The sequence below is a fragment of the Saimiri boliviensis genome, chromosome 13 (genome assembly GCF_048565385.1).
Source record: "Saimiri boliviensis isolate mSaiBol1 chromosome 13, mSaiBol1.pri, whole genome shotgun sequence".
Lineage (NCBI taxonomy): Eukaryota > Metazoa > Chordata > Mammalia > Primates > Cebidae > Saimiri > Saimiri boliviensis.
Genome location: NC_133461.1, coordinates 75,470,921 through 75,488,213, shown reverse-complemented (window position 1 = coordinate 75,488,213; position 17,293 = coordinate 75,470,921). Strand labels below are relative to the sequence as shown.

General features: G+C 51.9%; 1 pseudogene; it reads right to left on the bottom strand.

Annotated features, from left to right (window-relative positions):
* Positions 1–12,244: 12,244 nt before the first annotated feature.
* On the bottom strand, positions 12,245–16,126 carry LOC101054247 (spermatogenesis-associated protein 31E1-like; annotated as a pseudogene).
* Positions 16,127–17,293: the final 1,167 nt, after the last annotated feature.

The window sequence follows — 17,293 nt, the reverse complement described above, 5'->3', positions numbered from 1 at the left end:
TCCCGTGATGGGAACCATCTGTGGGTCTCTCAGCCATGGATACCAGTACCTGCTCCAGTGGACGTGGCCAGTGGGTAAGAGGAATTCTATGAGGTCCGTAGTTTCGTTTGTTTAATGGGCTATTTTTATACTGGTTGGCCTCCTGCTGGGAGGTGGTACTTTCAAGACAGCATCAGCTGTGGTTATACAGGGAGAATCAGGTGATGGGTGGGATCCCAGAACCCCCAAGAGTATATGCCCTTTTTCTTCAGCAGTGGCTGAAGGGTAGAAAGGGAAAGACCCTCAAGTGGGGGCAGGACTCGGCATGTCTGAGCTCAGGCTCTCTTTGGGTGGGTCCTGCTGCAGCCACTGTGGAAGCTGGGGGTGTGTTTCCCAGGTCAATGGAGTTATATTCCCAGGATGATTGTGGCTGCCTCTGTTGTGTCACGCAGGTTGTCAGGGAAGTGGGGGAAAGCCAGGAGTTGCAGGCCTCACCCAGCTCCCATGCAACCCAAAAGGCTGGTCTCACTCCCACATACCCTCTCAAACAGCACCAAGCGTGTTTCCAGGCAATGGGTGAGCAGGGCTGAGAACCTGCCCCGGGCTAGCAGCCTCCCAACTGTGAAAGCAAGTAGGGCTTTCGCACTTCCCTGTCTGTGGAGTCGGCACAGCAGATTCCCGCACTCCCCGGAGTTCTGGCCAGGAGACTTACCTGGTTTGGAATTGTTACATAGTTCGGCCTGTTGGCTTTTCCCAGTACTTCTGGCAGCCCACCCCAGGGACCCCTGTGACGCAAGGCAGAAATGGCTTCCCAGGGGATCCAGGGAGCCCAGGGGGCCTTTCCCACAGCTTCCTCCACCCCTCTATTTTGCTTGGCTCTCTAAATTAACTCAGCTCCTGGTAAAATCAGAATCTTCTCCCATGATCTAGACTAGGCGTCCCCAAACTTTTTACACAGGGGACCAGTTCACTGTCCCTCAGACCTTTGGAGGGCTGCCACATACTGTGCTCCTCTCACTGACCACCACTGAAAGAGGTGCCCCTTCCCGAAGTGCAGCGGGGAGTTGGAGGGGGGGGGGGATAAATGGCCTCAGGGGGCCGCATGCGGCCCGCCGGCCATAGTTTGGGGATGCCTGATCTAGACCTTCAGATTTCCCAGTGAAGGTGTGTGTTCAGGGGTGAACAATCCCCCTTTCCCACTTCCACAGTTTGGGCACTTACACTATTTGGGGTGTCTCCTGCACCCAGCAGGAGCAATCTGCTTCCTTCAGAGGGTCTATGGGTTCTCCTGGCATTCCTGGTTTATTCCTGCAGTAGTTCTGTCGCAAAAGTTCATGATGCGAGACCCCACGTGCTGCTCTGTCCGTCCACGTGGGAGCTGCAGTCTTTTCCTACCTCCCATCCCCCATGATCCTCTGGTGGTTTGTTTTCTTACTGCTGCGTTTTTCTAGCTTCTATCTCAGTCATCCACTTATCCAGGAGGCAACTTCCAGAGATCATTTTAAAAGAGACCAGAAACAATATACATTTATATATAAAGTGAACGTGCGGCATGCACCATTCTGCACTTTGCTTTGCTCTGTTATCTCTATAGCTAGAGTGTGTTTTTTTTTTTTTCTTTTTTTTTTTTTTATTGCATTTTAGGTTTTGGGGTACATGTGATGAACATGCAAGATTGTTGCATAGGTACACACATGGCAGTGTGCTTTGCTGCCTTCCGTCCCCTCACCTGTATCTGTCATTTCTCCACATGCTATCTCTTCCCACCTCCCCACCCCCCGCCCCTCCCCCATTTCCCCCCAACAGACCCCAGTGTGTAGTGCTCCCCTCCCTGTGTCCATGTGTTCTCATTGTTCAACACCCGCCTATGAGCGAGAATATACGGTGTTTGATTTTCTGCTCTTGTGTCAGTTTGCTGAGAATGATGGTTTCCAGGTTCATCCATGTCCCTATAAAGGACGTGAACTCATCGTTTTTGATGGCTGCATAATATTCCATGGTGTATATGTACCACATTTTCCCTATCCAGTCTATCATCGTTGGGCATTTGGGTTGGTTCCAGGTCTTTGCTATTGTAAACAGTGCTGCAATGAACATTCGTGTGCACGTGTCCTTGTAGTAGAATGATTTATAATCCTTTGGATATATACCCAGTAATGGGATTGCTGGGTCAAATGGGATTTCTATTTTTAGGTCCTTGAGGAATCGCCACATTGTCTTCCACAATGGTTGAATTAATTTACTTTCCCACCAACAGTGTAAAAGTGTTCCTATTTCTCCACATCCTCTCCAGCATCTGTTGTTTCCCGATTTTTTAATGATCGCCATTCTAACTGGTGTGAGATGTATCTCAATGTGGTTTTGATTTGCATTTCTCTGATGACCAGTGATGCTGAGCATTTTTTCATATGTTTGTTGGCCTCCTGTATGTCTTCTTTTGTAAAGTATCTGTTCATATCCTTTGCCCATTTTTGAATGGGCTTGTTTGTTTTTTTCTTGTAGATCTGCTTTAGTTCTTTGTAAATTCTGGATATCAGCCCCTTGTCAGATGGGTAGGCTGCAAAAATTTTTTCCCATTCTGTTGGTTGCCGATTCACTCTACTGACTGTTTCTTTTGCCGTGCAGAAGCTGTGGAGTTTGATTAGGTCCCATTTGTCTATTTTGGCTTTTGTTGCCATTGCTTTTTTTAAAGAGTTTCTCCTATCATTAACGTCTTGCATTAGTGAGGTGCATGTGCTACAATTGATGTGCCAATATTGACAGGTTATTATTAACTGAAGTCCATAGTTTACATCAGAGTTCACTTTATGTTATACATTATATGGGTTTTGACAAATATACTAACGACATGTATCCACCATTACAGTGCTACACAGAATCGTTTCACTGCCCTAAAAGTCCCCTGTGCTCCACCTAGTCTTTTCTCCTTCTTTTTTCCCAACTCCAGTGGCAAGCACTGATTTTTTTTTTTTGCTGTCTCCAGAAGTTTGCTTTTTCCAAAATGTCATGGTTAGAATAATACACTACGTAGCTTTTCCACATAGAGTTCTTTCACTTAGAAATATGTACTTAAAATTCCTCCATGTCTTTTTGTGCCTTGACAGCTTACTTATTCTTATCATTGAGAAAGATTCCATTGTATGAATGTACCAAAGTTTATGTAGCCATTCATCCGTGAAACATCTTGGTTACTTCCAAGTTCTGGCAATCTCAATTCATCTGGGTAAATGCCATGGAGCATGATGGCTGAATTGTATTATTAAGAGAATGTTTTGTTTTGTTTTGTAAGAAACTGCCAGCCTGTCTTCCAAAGTGGCTGCACCATTTTTTATTCCCATCAGCAACGAAGGAGAGTTCCTGTTGCTCCACATCCTTGTCAGCATTTTGTGTTGTCAGTGTTTTTGATTTTAGCCATTCTAATAGGTATGTAGTGGTGTCTCATTGTTTGTTTTAATTTGAAACTCCTGAATGACATGTGATATTGAGCATATTTTTATATGCTTATTTGCCATCTGTATATCTTCTTTGGTGAGAGGTTTGTTCAGATATTTTGCTCATTTTTCAGTTGGGTTTTTCTTATCACTGAGTTTTAAGAGGTCTTTTTATATTTTGGATATAAGACCTTTAAGAGACACGTGTTTTGTAAATATTTTCTTCTAGTCTGTGATTTATCATTTCTTTCTTGGAAGAGTATCTTTCCCCTGAACAGTTTTTAATTTTACTGATATCCAACTTACCAATTTCTTTATTTCATGAATCATGTATTTGGTGTTGTACTTAAAAGTCTTCACCAAATCCAGGGTCACCTAGGTTTTTTTCCTATGTTATCTCCTAGGAGTTTTATAGTTTCTTATTTAGAACTATGATTTCTTTTGAGTTAATATTTGTGAAAGGCGTAAGATACATAGGAATTTTATGAAGGGTATAGACTCTATATAAGTCTAGATTTTTTTGCATGGGGATGTCCACTTTTTCCAGCCCCACTAATTGAAAAGATATCCCTTCTTGATTAAATTGCATTGCTCCTTTGCCAAGAATTTATTGATTATACGTACACCTAGAATCTGGGGTACCTGAGGATTTTAACCTCTTGCCCCCAAGTGATCCTAACATGCAGCCATTTTGCGGAACCAGTGCCTAGAGGAAAGTGCATGGATGGTTACAGAAACTCCTCTAGTCAGATAATAGAAGTCCAGCAGGCAGCAACTTCGCAAGAATCCACGTGCTTTCCCTATTCCGGAAGGTCCTACCTGCAGGAAAATTGTCATAAGTGATTGCATATTCTGTTAGACTCCCAGCTCCAAGAAAGCCACCCCACGACCTGTTGCTGCTGCTTCTACATGAACCACGTCCCTACCTTTAAGGGGAAGGTGCCTAACTAAAGAAAGTGAGGATTTATAGCAGGTGTGCTTTTCAATGATTCCCTTGGCACAGCGGGTAAGGACAAGATGGTGGTTTATTCCTTTGGGGACAATTTCTTATGAAATGTCCCTTTAGACCACACTGGTAACAAGCTTTGCCAGACTGGTGGCTAACCCGAGCCTTTCCCTTATCTGAGCCCCTGAGGTCTGCTTGCCTGAAGGCCATGACTAAGGCAGCAGCTTTTGTTTGATTTTTTTTCTGTTCCTTTCAGCCTGTTCCTCCTGGTTTTTATTATAAAACACCAAGGTTGCCTGGTTTAGTAATGATTTTAGACTCTGCTCTGGCCCCAAGGCCAGCTTTTGGAGTATTCTCTGAATATCTGCTGCTGCCTGAGTAATAAACTTGTCCTTTAGTATTAACTGACCCTTAATGGAGTCTGGTGAGAGGAGAGTGTACTTTCTTAAGGCCTTCCACAATTGCTTAAAGAAAGCTGTTGAGTTTTCTTCCCTTCTCTGAGTTACGGTGGATAACACTGCATAGCTTATGGGCTTCTTCCTAGTTCATCTTAATCTCTCAAGTATGCAGGTTAGGAAATGCCTACGACTCCAGTCCCCTTGTTCTGAATCCGGATTCCAGCAAGGGTTCGTGCCAGGGACTGTCTACTTGCCTGTTGGCTATCTGTCCTTTTCCTCTGGCATTATTAGGTTATGTACATGACTATGGTACCAAGTGTCCCCAGACTTTTGAGCCGCTGCTAGAGCAGCCTCTTTCTTATTGCTGGTTAGGGTTTGATGAAGCAATAGCATGATATTTTTCCAGTTTAGTTTGAGGGACTGGCCCAGGCCTTGCAGAACATCTGTGTACTTGTCTGGGTTATTTGAAAACTTTTCTAAGTCCACCTTAATTTGCTTTAAGTTAGAAAGTGAGAAGGGTGTATGCACCTCGGTTGGGCCAAATTTTCCTCCCACTGCCTGTAGGGGGCAGAGTCGGGGCATCCCAGTAGCCTGGAGGTAGTTGCCACAGGGAGTTCAGTATGTGGAGGTAGTCCTGAGGAGGGCTGAGTAGGGTATGGGGTACAGGCCCCACAGGGCTGAGGCCTATTCCTTAGGGAAAAGAAAAGTTGCCCTTAGAGGACATTAAACCATTTGCCCTCACTTCACAATACAGGTTTAATTGAAGAATAGTGTTGTAGTCTATACTTCCCTTTGGAGGCCAGGTTTTCCACTTGGCAGGGGGTATTTTGGCCACTCTGTTTGGCAGAGGAAAATGAGCCGTTTCTTTTTCAAAGATTGTGTGTTAAATTGGTCCTAATTTTGCAGTATACATTTTAATGGGGACTTGAGTTTGGGAAGATTGGCACCCATCTGAAATTGAACACAAGGGATGCCAGCATCCCCGGTTATAAATTACAGCCCCTAGAACTGGGGCGTTCCTCAGATAAGGGTACTGAGTCTGAGGCGTTCCTTAGTCAGTAACCTTGAAATTTCCGTGTGCCCAAGATGAGTGTTTATTTTTTCAGAGGCCTCCCATGAGCTGGATTTAAATTATGCCTATCAGTGTCATGGGACTCACTGTTTGCATGACCTCCAGTGACTACCATAGAGGCATGAAGGGCTGCTGGGTTGGGCAGCTGCGTACCAATGAGTTCTTTACGAGCCCAGTGAGGCTTGGGAGATGGATACCAATATTTCCTAGCAAAAGTTTAATTTGCACAGGCCAGATTATAGAACTGCCCTAGAAGGGTAAACTTCTAGGGAGGGAACTTAACGCACATTAATCTGAAGAAGGTGGGGCTTTGTGGATAAGGCAATACCTTCAGGACCTGGGCCTTCTTCCCCAACTTTATTTTCCATCATAGGAAAATGCCTTTAGGGTTGTGAGGCCTGCCATTAACTATTTGGGTCCTGGAACCGGTTTTACTATGATCTTCTAGATGGAAAAGTTCTACCAGAGACAGAGCCAATCCTAAGCAAGGCAAATTATACAGAAAGCACAAATGCCCTCCAGCTTTTGGATTTCCCCACTCAAGGTTGTTTCTACCAGGGACTTGAACCAGCAATCTCACAACTGCCAGCTCTATGCCTTAGCCCCTTTGCCATTTGGCCACTTTCACTAAAAGCAACGTGGAGAGCTTCCTTAAGCCTCATCTGAATGAGAATGCTGCACGCTGAGGCGGTGCAGCAGGTCTGTGCCTGGAATTTGAAACCAGGTATTGGCACGAAAGCCAGGTGGGGCTTGTAGCCAGTGGCTGTTTCTTCCTTCAACTGCTGTTTTTTTGGTTTTTTGTTTTTCTTGAGACAGAGTCTTGATCTGTCACCAGGCTGAAGTGCAATGGCACAATCTCAGCTCACTGCAATCTCCACCTCCCGTGTTCAAGCAATTCTCCTGCCTCAGCCTCCCCAGTAGCTGGGATTACAGGCATGCGCCACCACACCCAGCTAGTTTTTTGTATTTTTAGTAGAGACGGGGGTTCACCATGTTGGCCAGGATGGTCTCGATCTCCTGATCTCGTGATCCGCCCACCTTGGCCTCCCAAAGTGCTGGAGTTACAGGCGTGAGCCACCGTTCCCAGCCAACCGTTTTTTTACTACACTACCAGAGGGGAAAAAAAAAACTGCTTGCCGCTGTGATTTAAAAGTCAGGCCGCTGTGTTCCTGTTTGCCATGACTCCGGGACCATGCGCGCACCCCGGGCCCCTTTTTTCACTGCTGCCTCGGACTGGGGAACTCCGGAGAGGCCTGCCGGGCTGTGCCTCGCCGCGGCGCACCGGGGTCCCCTGCAGGCTCCGGTTCCACCCGGGCTCCGGCTATACATCACCCGCTCCCAGCTGCTTTCCTCTCGCCCACAGCGCCCGCAACTGCGGCCTTTAACAGCCCAGGCCCATCCTTGGGACTGAGCTTTGGGCCGGACACACGGCTGGGACGTGCCAGTTTCTACAGATAGCATTTGTCTGCCACGCCTCCTGCAGGTTTTTGGCCCAGAGATGCAGCTGAGAGAGAGAGAGAGAGAGGGAGAGAGAAAGAGAGAGAGAAAATCAGGACTCTGCTGGGGGCAGGGCGAGGAATGGAAGCTGGAGCACGTGGGAGACAGGTCACGTGCAGAGCCCCCCCCCCCACCCCAACGGGATGAGGGATGATTCCTCTGGATCTACTGATAGGCTTGCAGAATCAGTATTGGGATGATAATCAGCAGAATGGTCATGATGATGCCCAAAATCAGGGCCCAGATGTTCAGGCACTTGGCGGTGGAAGCGTAGGCCTGGGCCCAGGTCAGGTGGCCAACCATCTTCCAGTCCCTAGACTTCAAGGAGTAGGGAACACTGTGACGCCCAGGCAGTGGGAGCTCACAAAGAGGGTGTTGAACAGGGACCAGAGGGTGGGGTCGGGCACGGAGGTCTCGCTGGGCATGCGGATCACCGTGGATGACGGGGGAGCAGGGTTGTGGGGCACCCCCAGTGCAGCCACCTCCTGCTGCTACTTCGGCATCTCATAGTTGGGGGGACGATGGGTGTTGGCGGGAGTGAAGAAGGTTTGGACAGTGTAGTTCATGGTGTCCAGGGAAGCCCAGCCGTGATCGGGTTGCTGGGATGCTTCTCAGTGGGCCCTCCCCTTCCCCGTTAGTTTGGATTTCTCAGCTCCACTCCGGTGTTCTTAAAGTGACAAACAATTCAAGTGAGAGGGTGTGGGATATAACTCACCACTCAGACATACTTTCTTGGCTCCTGACTGCCTCCTCCTGGCTGGCTCGCCACTAATTGTTTCCGAGTTTTGGGGTGCAGGGGAGTGCTTAGCTCCCCTGAGAGGATTTTTTTCCAGGCTCTTGGTCCCTCAGTCGCCCAAGAATGGGAGAGGGGACCACTCACAAGCAAGTATCGAACTCCAAAGAGGTTTTGCAGAAAGTTACTTATTTAGGCAGAGAGAAAAAAAGAATGAGAGAGAGAGAAAGCTTCCATGAGGATTGTGGAAGGGGACCCAAGTATGGAATCCTGGAGAGGAAAGCAGCTTCACACTGAGCGGAAGGGGACCCCAGAGGGGGACATCCCTGACAGAGAGAAAGCTGCCACAAGGATGGTGGAAGGGGACCCAAAGATGGAATCCAAGGAGGTGAGGAAGAAGGGGACTTTTAACCTGGGAAGAATTCCCACCTTCTCCAAGCCCCGGGCCAATGAAAAGAGTTACTGTAAACTTCCCTGGAGTGATTGACCTTTGGCCCTTAAACAAAGACCTCTAATCCCTGGATAGAGAAAGAGGGGAGGGGGCAAGGTTATGGCACTAGGAAGTTTTGGCCTTTGAAATCACGTCCCCTTGTGGCCCCGGGAAAAGAATACATTCCCTCAGAACCGGCAGGCCTTCAATGAGAAACTGCAGGACAGAGAACAGTTACTCGGGCTCAAGTCTAGAGATTAATTGTGATGTGCCTTGCTTTCTAGAATAATTAAAAACAGAGTATGCCAGCAAAACATAGAACGGGTGATACTAATGGAATGTCGTTACGACACACATGTATGTATGTGTATACACACGTATGCACACATATACACACATAGATATGTGTATCTGTGTATTTATAACTGAGGTTAAACTGCTAGGTGATAAGAACCCAGTCTTACTTTTCTACCTTCTTTTTTCTAACATCTTTCAAACAGATGATTTTTTAAAAGATATTCAATTACTTTCAATAATTAAAAAAAATTTCAAACAAATATACATGCTCAATTATTTATCAATACCATATTTTACATTTGGCTTTAAATAAGCAATGTGTTGCATAGATATTTTAACATTTTAGATGTGAAAGTAAGCATAGCTGCTCCTCATTTTTAGAAGAGTGGATTTACAATGTATGTATTTGTTGCAAGTTGTATATTTAAATTACTTAAAAATACATCTTCTTTGGCAATAGTTTTTAAAAATAAATTTGTGGCACATTCCAAAGAATGTTTTGAAGCAAAATTGCTTTTCAGTTTGTATTCTCTAAACACCAAAATTTTACTCTGAAGGATTAAAAAACTACAAGAATATTCTTATTTGACCTATAAAATAAGTAACTTAGATGGAATAATTTGAATTTGGAAATTTCTTTATAAGCTAAATTTGCAGTATCAATGCCATTTTGTTTTTACAGATTTTCCTTGAAAGATTATATTAGCTACTGAAAAGAGCTATGACCCTTTATGAAAGGATGATTTTAGTGATGCAACTTGTGTATGAGGGACATTAGGAAGCATTGATTCCTGTGCCCGTTCACTAAGATTTTATGAAACAATTTATAACAGGGACACAGTAAGTTCCAGGAGTGTGGTCAGGCATGCCTCCCTCCTCACTGGAACCACAAGAAGCTTTCAGGGTTCTGAGAGAAAGATGCCCAGGGTGCAGAGGCTGTCGCAAGGGAAGAAGGGCCAGGGTGGGGAATCCAGCACAGGGGGCCTGGCCTCACAGGGGAGTGGGAGAAGGTTTTCTGAGGAAGCTGTGTCCAAGCTGAGATCCTTCCCATTCCATGTGCACCAGTGCAAGGCCCACAGGAGCCCTGTGAGCAAGGCCAACCTAGACCCTTGACAGCAAGGGAAGGGCATGGCCAGAGGAGCTAAGGGCAGTCTCAGAAGGATGGCATCAGAGGAACTCTCACCATTTCTATCATCAATGCTTACAGTTTCGTATCCGCGTGGGGGCTGTGACTGGGTGATCTGGGGAAGGGTCTGTCAGCAGGTTGGGGGTCACTCTAAGTTGGATGCTGTCTGATGAAGGAGGCTTGTCTCTAAGTTGGACACTGTCTGATGGAGGAGGCTTGTCGCTAAGTTGGACGCTGTCTGATGGAGGAGGCTTGTCGCTGAGTTGGACACTGTCTGATGGAGGAGGCTTGTCGCTGAGTTAGACACTGTCTGATGGAGGAGGCATGTCTCTAAGTTGGACACTGTCTGATGGAGGAGGCTTGTCACTAAGTTGAATGCTGTCTGATAGAGGAGGCTTGTCAATTATTCGGTGTCTCAAAGAATCTTACCTGGAAGAGGGCAGAGGACCGCCAGGAGAAAACCGTTGCTGGTAATGACTTAGATGCCGCTCATTTTAACCAAGTGAGTGCAGTGCTTGGTATTTTAGGGGGTGATAAAGTGACTTTGATATATTTTCTCTTGGAGGTCTCTATTAGAGTCACTGTCGGGTGGGGGTCTCTGTGGAGATCTCCATGTTGGTTTTGAAGGGTCTCTGTGTGAGTCTCTGTCAGGGGTTTCTCTGTGGAGAGAGTCTCTCTGGGAGGTCTTCATGAGGGATCTCAGTCAGAATCTCTGTTAGGGCCTCAGGGGGTCACTGTGGGGAATCTGAAAGTCTCTGTGAATATGGGGGTCCTTTTGGGGGTCTCTGTGGGAATCTTCAAGTGTGGGGCTCTACATGGGGTCTCTGTGGGGTTCCTCTGCTGCAGGTCTCAAGACCCTGTGTCCCATAGATGTTGGGCTCACATTGGAGCTGCCCAGGTCACCATCCCAGACAGGATTTGGCTCCAGCAGTAGCCTGGGAGCCCAAAGGGACACCAGAGCCTGTTCCCAACAGGTGCCCTGCATGGGTTCCACCAGGCCTGGGGACAGGCCTGTCCCCTTTTCCTCAGCTTCCATCACCCCTGCAGATATAAAGCTCTCCCTGGGCAGAAGGGCCCTGGGCACAGCCCTCTGGGGAACCAGCTTTTGCCTGCTCAGCCCTTGCTCCTGCCTTCCCTGGGGATGCCCAGGAGGGAACAGCGCCAGGACAGAGGAGGTGCAGAACCCTTCCCTGTGGGGACTGTCCCTGCAAACCATGTGACCAGATCCTTTGAGGCCCCATGTGTTCCCTGCCAGCATCTGAGCCACAGATGTGCTGTGTGACCCAGGCCAGCCCTTGCCTTCGGGGTCCCCCTCCCCTGGGAGTGGCACTGGCCACTTTTGGTTGTAGCAGTCACCAGACTGCAAGGACCCTGGTTACAGCAGCGGGCAGCTTGTGGATCCTGCACTTGCGAACTTATGTTCATCTTCCTTGATTCTTCTCCCACTTCCCACCCTGGGCCTAAGGTCCCCTTTGCTGGTTCCTGACCACAGAGTCCCACCAGAGGGGCAGCAGCAGCCCTGGGCACCCCTGACATGCCAACCCCACACTCAGTGGGCTGGGAGGCTTGTCCTGGAGGCTGCTCTGGAGAGTGAGTCAGGGGACACCAGATGTGAACACGGGTGTTATCAAGGCTGAGCCATGTGCTGGGGGGGGCCCGGTCCATCCCAGAACTAGCAGGAAGGGAAGGGCCTGGGGAAGATATCATCTCTTCCCCACCAGGAGATCAGGGAAGGAGCTGTCCCGCCTCTGACCCAGGGCCAGTACAGGGCACCCCCACATTCCCAGGCTACCACGGGGCAGGGAGGCTGCTGAATCCATCAATCCTCCAGCCTGAGGGGAGCCTACCACCCCCTCAGTCCGTGAGGCCCCTGCAGACCCAGCCTGTACAGCAGCACAGAAGTCACCTTGGTGAGAACGGGGGATGCAGTCAGCCGGAGCCCAGGCAGGGTCTCCACTGGGTTTGCTGTCCTTCAAAGGCTCTGGGTCATGATCCAGTTTGGCAACCAGACACGGTGTGGGGACAGGGAGAAGAGGGAGTCCTCCACATCCCTGTCAGCTTCCTCCAGGCCCAGGCCTAGCCCTTCTGGAAGCCGCGCTCAGGAGGAGCGGATGCTGAGCCCTTTCCTGTACCCTAGCATGGCACAGACAGAAGCCACCACCTCTGCAGGGAAAGCAGGTACATTGGGAACCTCTCTGTGGAAGTCATGAACACATGGAGGCTGTAATCACCCACGCAGGACAGGTTTGTTCTGTAGGTGCCCAGTTTTATTTGAGTAGAACCCGCTGTATCCCCCAGGAGAGGTGTGAGAAGCCTGGTCTGGCTCAGCAGGACCTCAGTTCCTGCGGCTGTGGATGGGGCCGCCCGAGGTGCTCGCCACCGGTGGCCTGTGGTGGTGGTGACCAGCTGGGGACGCAGGCTCCTTGGGACATGGGGTCCAATTGCTGTCTCTGCTGCCCCTATTTTTGACATGACAGTCATGACCCTTGGGGGTGGCTTTGGGGCAGCAGGTCAGAATGCGCATCTCTCTGCTGCATTCTTGGTGGCAGTAACCCCTGTGGCAGCAGGGATGCACATTGTCCTGGGAATGGAGGTCACCTTTGTGGCAACTGACCTCTGAGGGACCACGTCCCTGCCGAAGCCCCCGTTTGTCCACCAGGATCTGTCCCACAACTCTGATGATGGCCGGGGCCTCATCAGCCATGCCGTCCATGAACAACCTTGCTGGGCCAGGCTCGCGGTTCTGGACACCCACTGCCCGAGGCCTGCCTTTCTGCAGGACGTCTTCCTGCCCTGCGCCTTTTTTCCTGGGGAGTACACCCTGCAGAGGGTGGCTGATCTGTCTCTGGAAGTTGCTTTCTGGTGGTGCCTGTCCCTTCTCCGGCTGAGGGTGGACGTATTTCCTTTCCTGTTTGTCTCCTATTTCCCTGGCGTGGGCAGGGTGGCTCCTCCCACTGGCTTCTGAGGTCCTGGGTCTCTTGGTCCCGTGTCCCGGCTCCTCTGGTCTGGGCCTCCTGTGGGCCTTGCTGTTGTCTGCAGAGCCCACCGCCTTCTGACTCTTCGGCGGGGTCTTCGCTTTTGGGCTCCAAGGCTCCTGCTGCCCCGGGCCCTTCCCTCCCTTCCATAGGAGGTCACGTGGCCCCTGGGAAGCTGTGGCGTTCTTACTGGACACACTCTGGGAGATGAACAGAGGGGCCTGAGCAGGTGGCATGTCTGTGGCGGGGAGCATGTCCACATGGTGGCCGGAAGGCACAGGCCTGTGGCGCCGTCCTGGAGGAGGATGCCAGAGGCACCGCCTGGCAGCTGCTCCTCTGGATCCATCTGCACTGTGAGCTCGATCTCACTGACCACCTGCACTCTCAGGCACAGCTGCCGTGGATTCTCAGCAACAGACTGTGGACCCTGAGGGGTTACTAGTGGTCCCCAGAGCCCCTGAATCTCCTGAATTTGGATCTCCTCAGATCCACCTGAATGCTTCCTGAATTTGCCTTCACGCTGGCTTCCAAGGTGACTTCCCAAGCGGGAGGCTTCTCCTCCCCCACCTCCAGAAGCCCCAGGGCATCCTCAGTACTTGCCCACGGGGACCCTACCTTGAGCTCCTACAGGAGTCTCCCAGGAAGTGCTCTCGCTCTCAGGCCATGGCTCATTCTCAGTCATTGCTGGACCAGACTCACCTTTAGGATGGTTTCCCCGGATCCTGGGACCATCTCCCTGTGCCAGGTTCTGCCCCCAGGGCTGAACATGAGGGACTGAGACCCCCTGTCCTCCTGTCCAGTTGGAGACACCTCTGATCGCCCATGGGTGTCAGCTGACTGGGACCCTCTGGACTTCCTCCTACTCAGGTAGTGGGGGAGGCAGAGGGCTGCTCACGGTGGGGACTGACTTGCTTGTTGTCCAGTTGTCTCCTGGACGATTCTGGGGAGTTTTTCCCAGGAAAATGGCAACCTCGGCTACATATTCAACCCGAGACTCACAGGAGGCCAAGGGCCCAAGTGTGGGAGGGGCGGGGGCTGAGCCTCACGTGACCGGACATTTATGGGCTTCAGAGCCCGGAGGTCTGGACACCACCTGTGCCTCACACGAAACCCTAAAAGATGTGCTTTCAGCATCTGCTGGGTGCAGGGACGGAGGAAGGAAAGCTCCTGGAGGTGTTCACGTGGGCTTTCCCACCTCTCCTGGGTGCCAGCTTCCCAGGGTCCTGGTGGGTGTCAGACTTGGGAAAAGCACGTTTGGCCATGAGCCGGCAGCGAAGCACAGGCATGGGGATCCAGCCCTCCTTGATCTCTCCACCTTCCTGCCCAGATGGACTTGCGGCTTATTTTCCAGGTGCTTCTTGCCTGGGTCCCCAGGTGCAGAACTTACTGATTGGTTCTTCCAGGGCCTCCTGAAGTCACCTTCTGCCTCCTGCTTGTCTTCCTCCAGAAGCTTCCCTGAGATCCTTCCTGAGCCTCCGGGTGGATCTGCTGGGATCCTCTCCAGCTTTTGCCCTCGATCCCGGCTTGGGTCTGGCTCTTGTTTGGACCTTAAATACCCCTTCCCAGAAAACCTTCCAGAGCTCCTGCATCCTGTCTTCTGCCCATCCTCGCTGTGCTTCCCTGAAAATTCAGAAGGCTGGGAGGGCAGGCGGGCCCCCTGCGTGTCTTCTGCCTGATGCTGCGGACTCCCTCGGAATTCCCCCTGGGGCAGCAGCGGGTCTCCAGCTGAAGAGAATCTGCCAGGCGAGCCACAGGGCTGCTCCTGGTGGATGGCACTCCTTCCTCATCACCAGTGCTTTAGGAGCTCAGGCCTGGTGGCAGCCCCGGAAAGGATGAGGGCTGACTTGGGGCTGTGGGGGGCCGGCCTCTCCGGGGGACGTTGGGCAGTGGGTTCACTCAGGACAGCCTGAGACTTTTGGAGGAGAGAGGGCAAAATCCTCTTCCACTTTGGTCGCTTCTGCAAGGGCCGTTCAAGATACTCCTTTCCAGTGGGGGTGGCAGAATGTGCCCTCTGCTGGAATGTAAGGCAAGATGCCCCACAGCCCCTAATCTGGGGTGGAGAAGAGCACGGTAGGCTTGGGACATGGGGTGAGAAGTGGGCCTGGGTCTGGATCCCAGCCAGAGGCGAGGGCTGGGGCCGGGGCCTGGCTGGAGTGAAAGGTTGAGGCTGGGCCACGTGGTGGGGCTGGGGTGGTGCCTGGGGAAACTGTGAGGATGTCTCAACCTCAGGTTCACGTGGAAGAGAAGTGGCAGCTTCATGGAATGATACCCTGTGCCTGTTTCCCGAGGAAGCCTCCTTCGAAACCAAGGCCACGGCCACCAGGGACTGGTTGTTGAAAGAGGGGAGGTCCCAGAAGAGCTGGCTGCATTTCTGCTGAAAGTGGTCCCCCATGGCCGTGCGTCAGCGACCTGCTGCGGACTGGGCGGCTGCTGTGGTTGGGCTGTCTGGTTCCAGAAGGGATCGGGAGTCGTGGCGTCCCACTCCTCCCTCAGTGGTGTCATCTGCAGGCAGTCCGCCCCCTTCCCTTCTTCCTCCTGCCGCAGCTCCATCACTGCCTTCTTGGTGATGAGTCTCCAGCAGCTTCTGCACATCAGGGTGGATGAATGTGCACTCACCTGCCTCCATCTGCCTAGGTGTGGGGTCTCCCCAGAAGGAAGCCTCTGGGGGGTGGTCGGGAAGATGCTGTTGCTGGAATTTGCCATGTGAGCAGGTGGAGAGGCCCCACGTGGTGGCAGCCTCCTTCCACCAGGAGAGGTCCCCGGTGGGCTGGCCGGAGCGCCCAAGTCCAGAGATCACCGTGGTTGGAGCCGGTGGCCGCTGCTGGTGTGGAGGGGAGCTGTGGGGGCCAAGGCATGTTGTGGAGCCACACAGAAGTCCAGCCAGGCTGGAGGCACGTGGGGGTGGAGAGGAGGCCCCAGGCCCATGGGGCTGTGGTGAAGGAGGAACAAGCACACGTGGCCGGGGTGCAGGGCGTTTTAGGGGAGGCAAGGGCTCTGGTGGCCTGGCGGCACTCAGGGCTGAGTGTGATCCAAAAGGCTCTGAGGAGGTCGTCAGGCCTGGTGACAGCGTGGAGGCCAGAGGAGCCGGGGAAGCTGGTGGGGACCAGCTGGTGGGAGGTGGGTCTTGCATACATTTCCCATGCGGCTGGGGGCCTGAGCAGGTGCTGGTTTGCACATGTCACCCCGGGGGGGTCTCCACCTAAGGGCGGATGGGAGCCGCCCTCACCAGAGAGCTTCCTCGGGTGGCTGCAGGAGACAGTAGGCTCAAGCTGCAGCCAGGGGCAGGGGGTCCAGAGGCAGGGAGGGCTGGCACCCGGGGCCCACAGCCCTCCACCTCCCCCAAGGCTGACTTCACAAAGCTCTGCCTGCAGTTTACCACCTCTTCCTTATCCTCCTCTGTCGCTTTTTCAGTCTCCTGGATTGTAGTCTCCCTGACACCCCCATGTTGTCCGTGGATCCTTCCAGGGATAGGCGGGGACGTTTAGCGGGTGAGGGCTCCACGTTTCTCTCCCACCTCCATTGCTCGGGAGGGACCAGTGGCAGCTGCTGGGGTTGCCCTGGTTGTTGGGAACTGTCTCTGGCAGCTCTGGGTGGTGAAGAGCTGCTTGCTACGGGAGCTTCAGGATCCTTGCACTGGGTCTCCTTCCCCCGCATCTGCAAGCCTGAGGAGCTGGGCAGGTGGTTTTTCCCCAGCATCTGAGAGGCCGCCTTGTCTGGCCAGTGGGAGCAGCCGGGAACTGGGCCAGGGAGCACTGCTGGAGCTGAGCCAGGCTTCCCAAAGGGAAGGATGCCTCCGGCAGGGCTGTGTGCGCTGGGCACTCCATGGCCCTGGGAGTGGAGACTCATCGAAGGCACCTGGGTCTTGTCAGTCCTGTTTGTTTCTGTCGGGCTCCTGCTATGGACAGTTTCCTTTAAGGCCCTGGGACTGTAGTCAAGGGAAGCGAGGTTTCCCTGAGTCTCCAGAGGCCTCGAGATAGACGCTGCTCCCCCATTGCTAGAGGGGCCCCCTTTCTCCTCCTCCTGTCCCTGGGTCTCTACCTGATCGTCCACCTCCATTGGTTCTTCTGGCTCTTCTTCTACCCTCGCCTCCGTCTTCGGGATCGGGCCCGGCACTTGTAGCGAAGGCAGTTTAAGAGGAAACTTAAGTCTCAGACGCGGGATCCTCACGGTCCTGACGCGTGCGTAGTGGTGTGGGGACAGCACGGGTTTCTCCCTTGAGGGGGGCCTCCAGAGCAGAGGAGGCAGGTCCCGCAATTGGGCACTCGAGTTCGGGATATTCGAACTGAGCGGAAAACGAGGCCTAAGACCTCGCTGATAGTTCAGAAAGAATCGAGAGGAGTGTAGGGCTCCCGGGGCAGGCACATACGCAGGAGCTGCGGGGTGAACCCGGCGAGCCGAAAGGTCCTCAT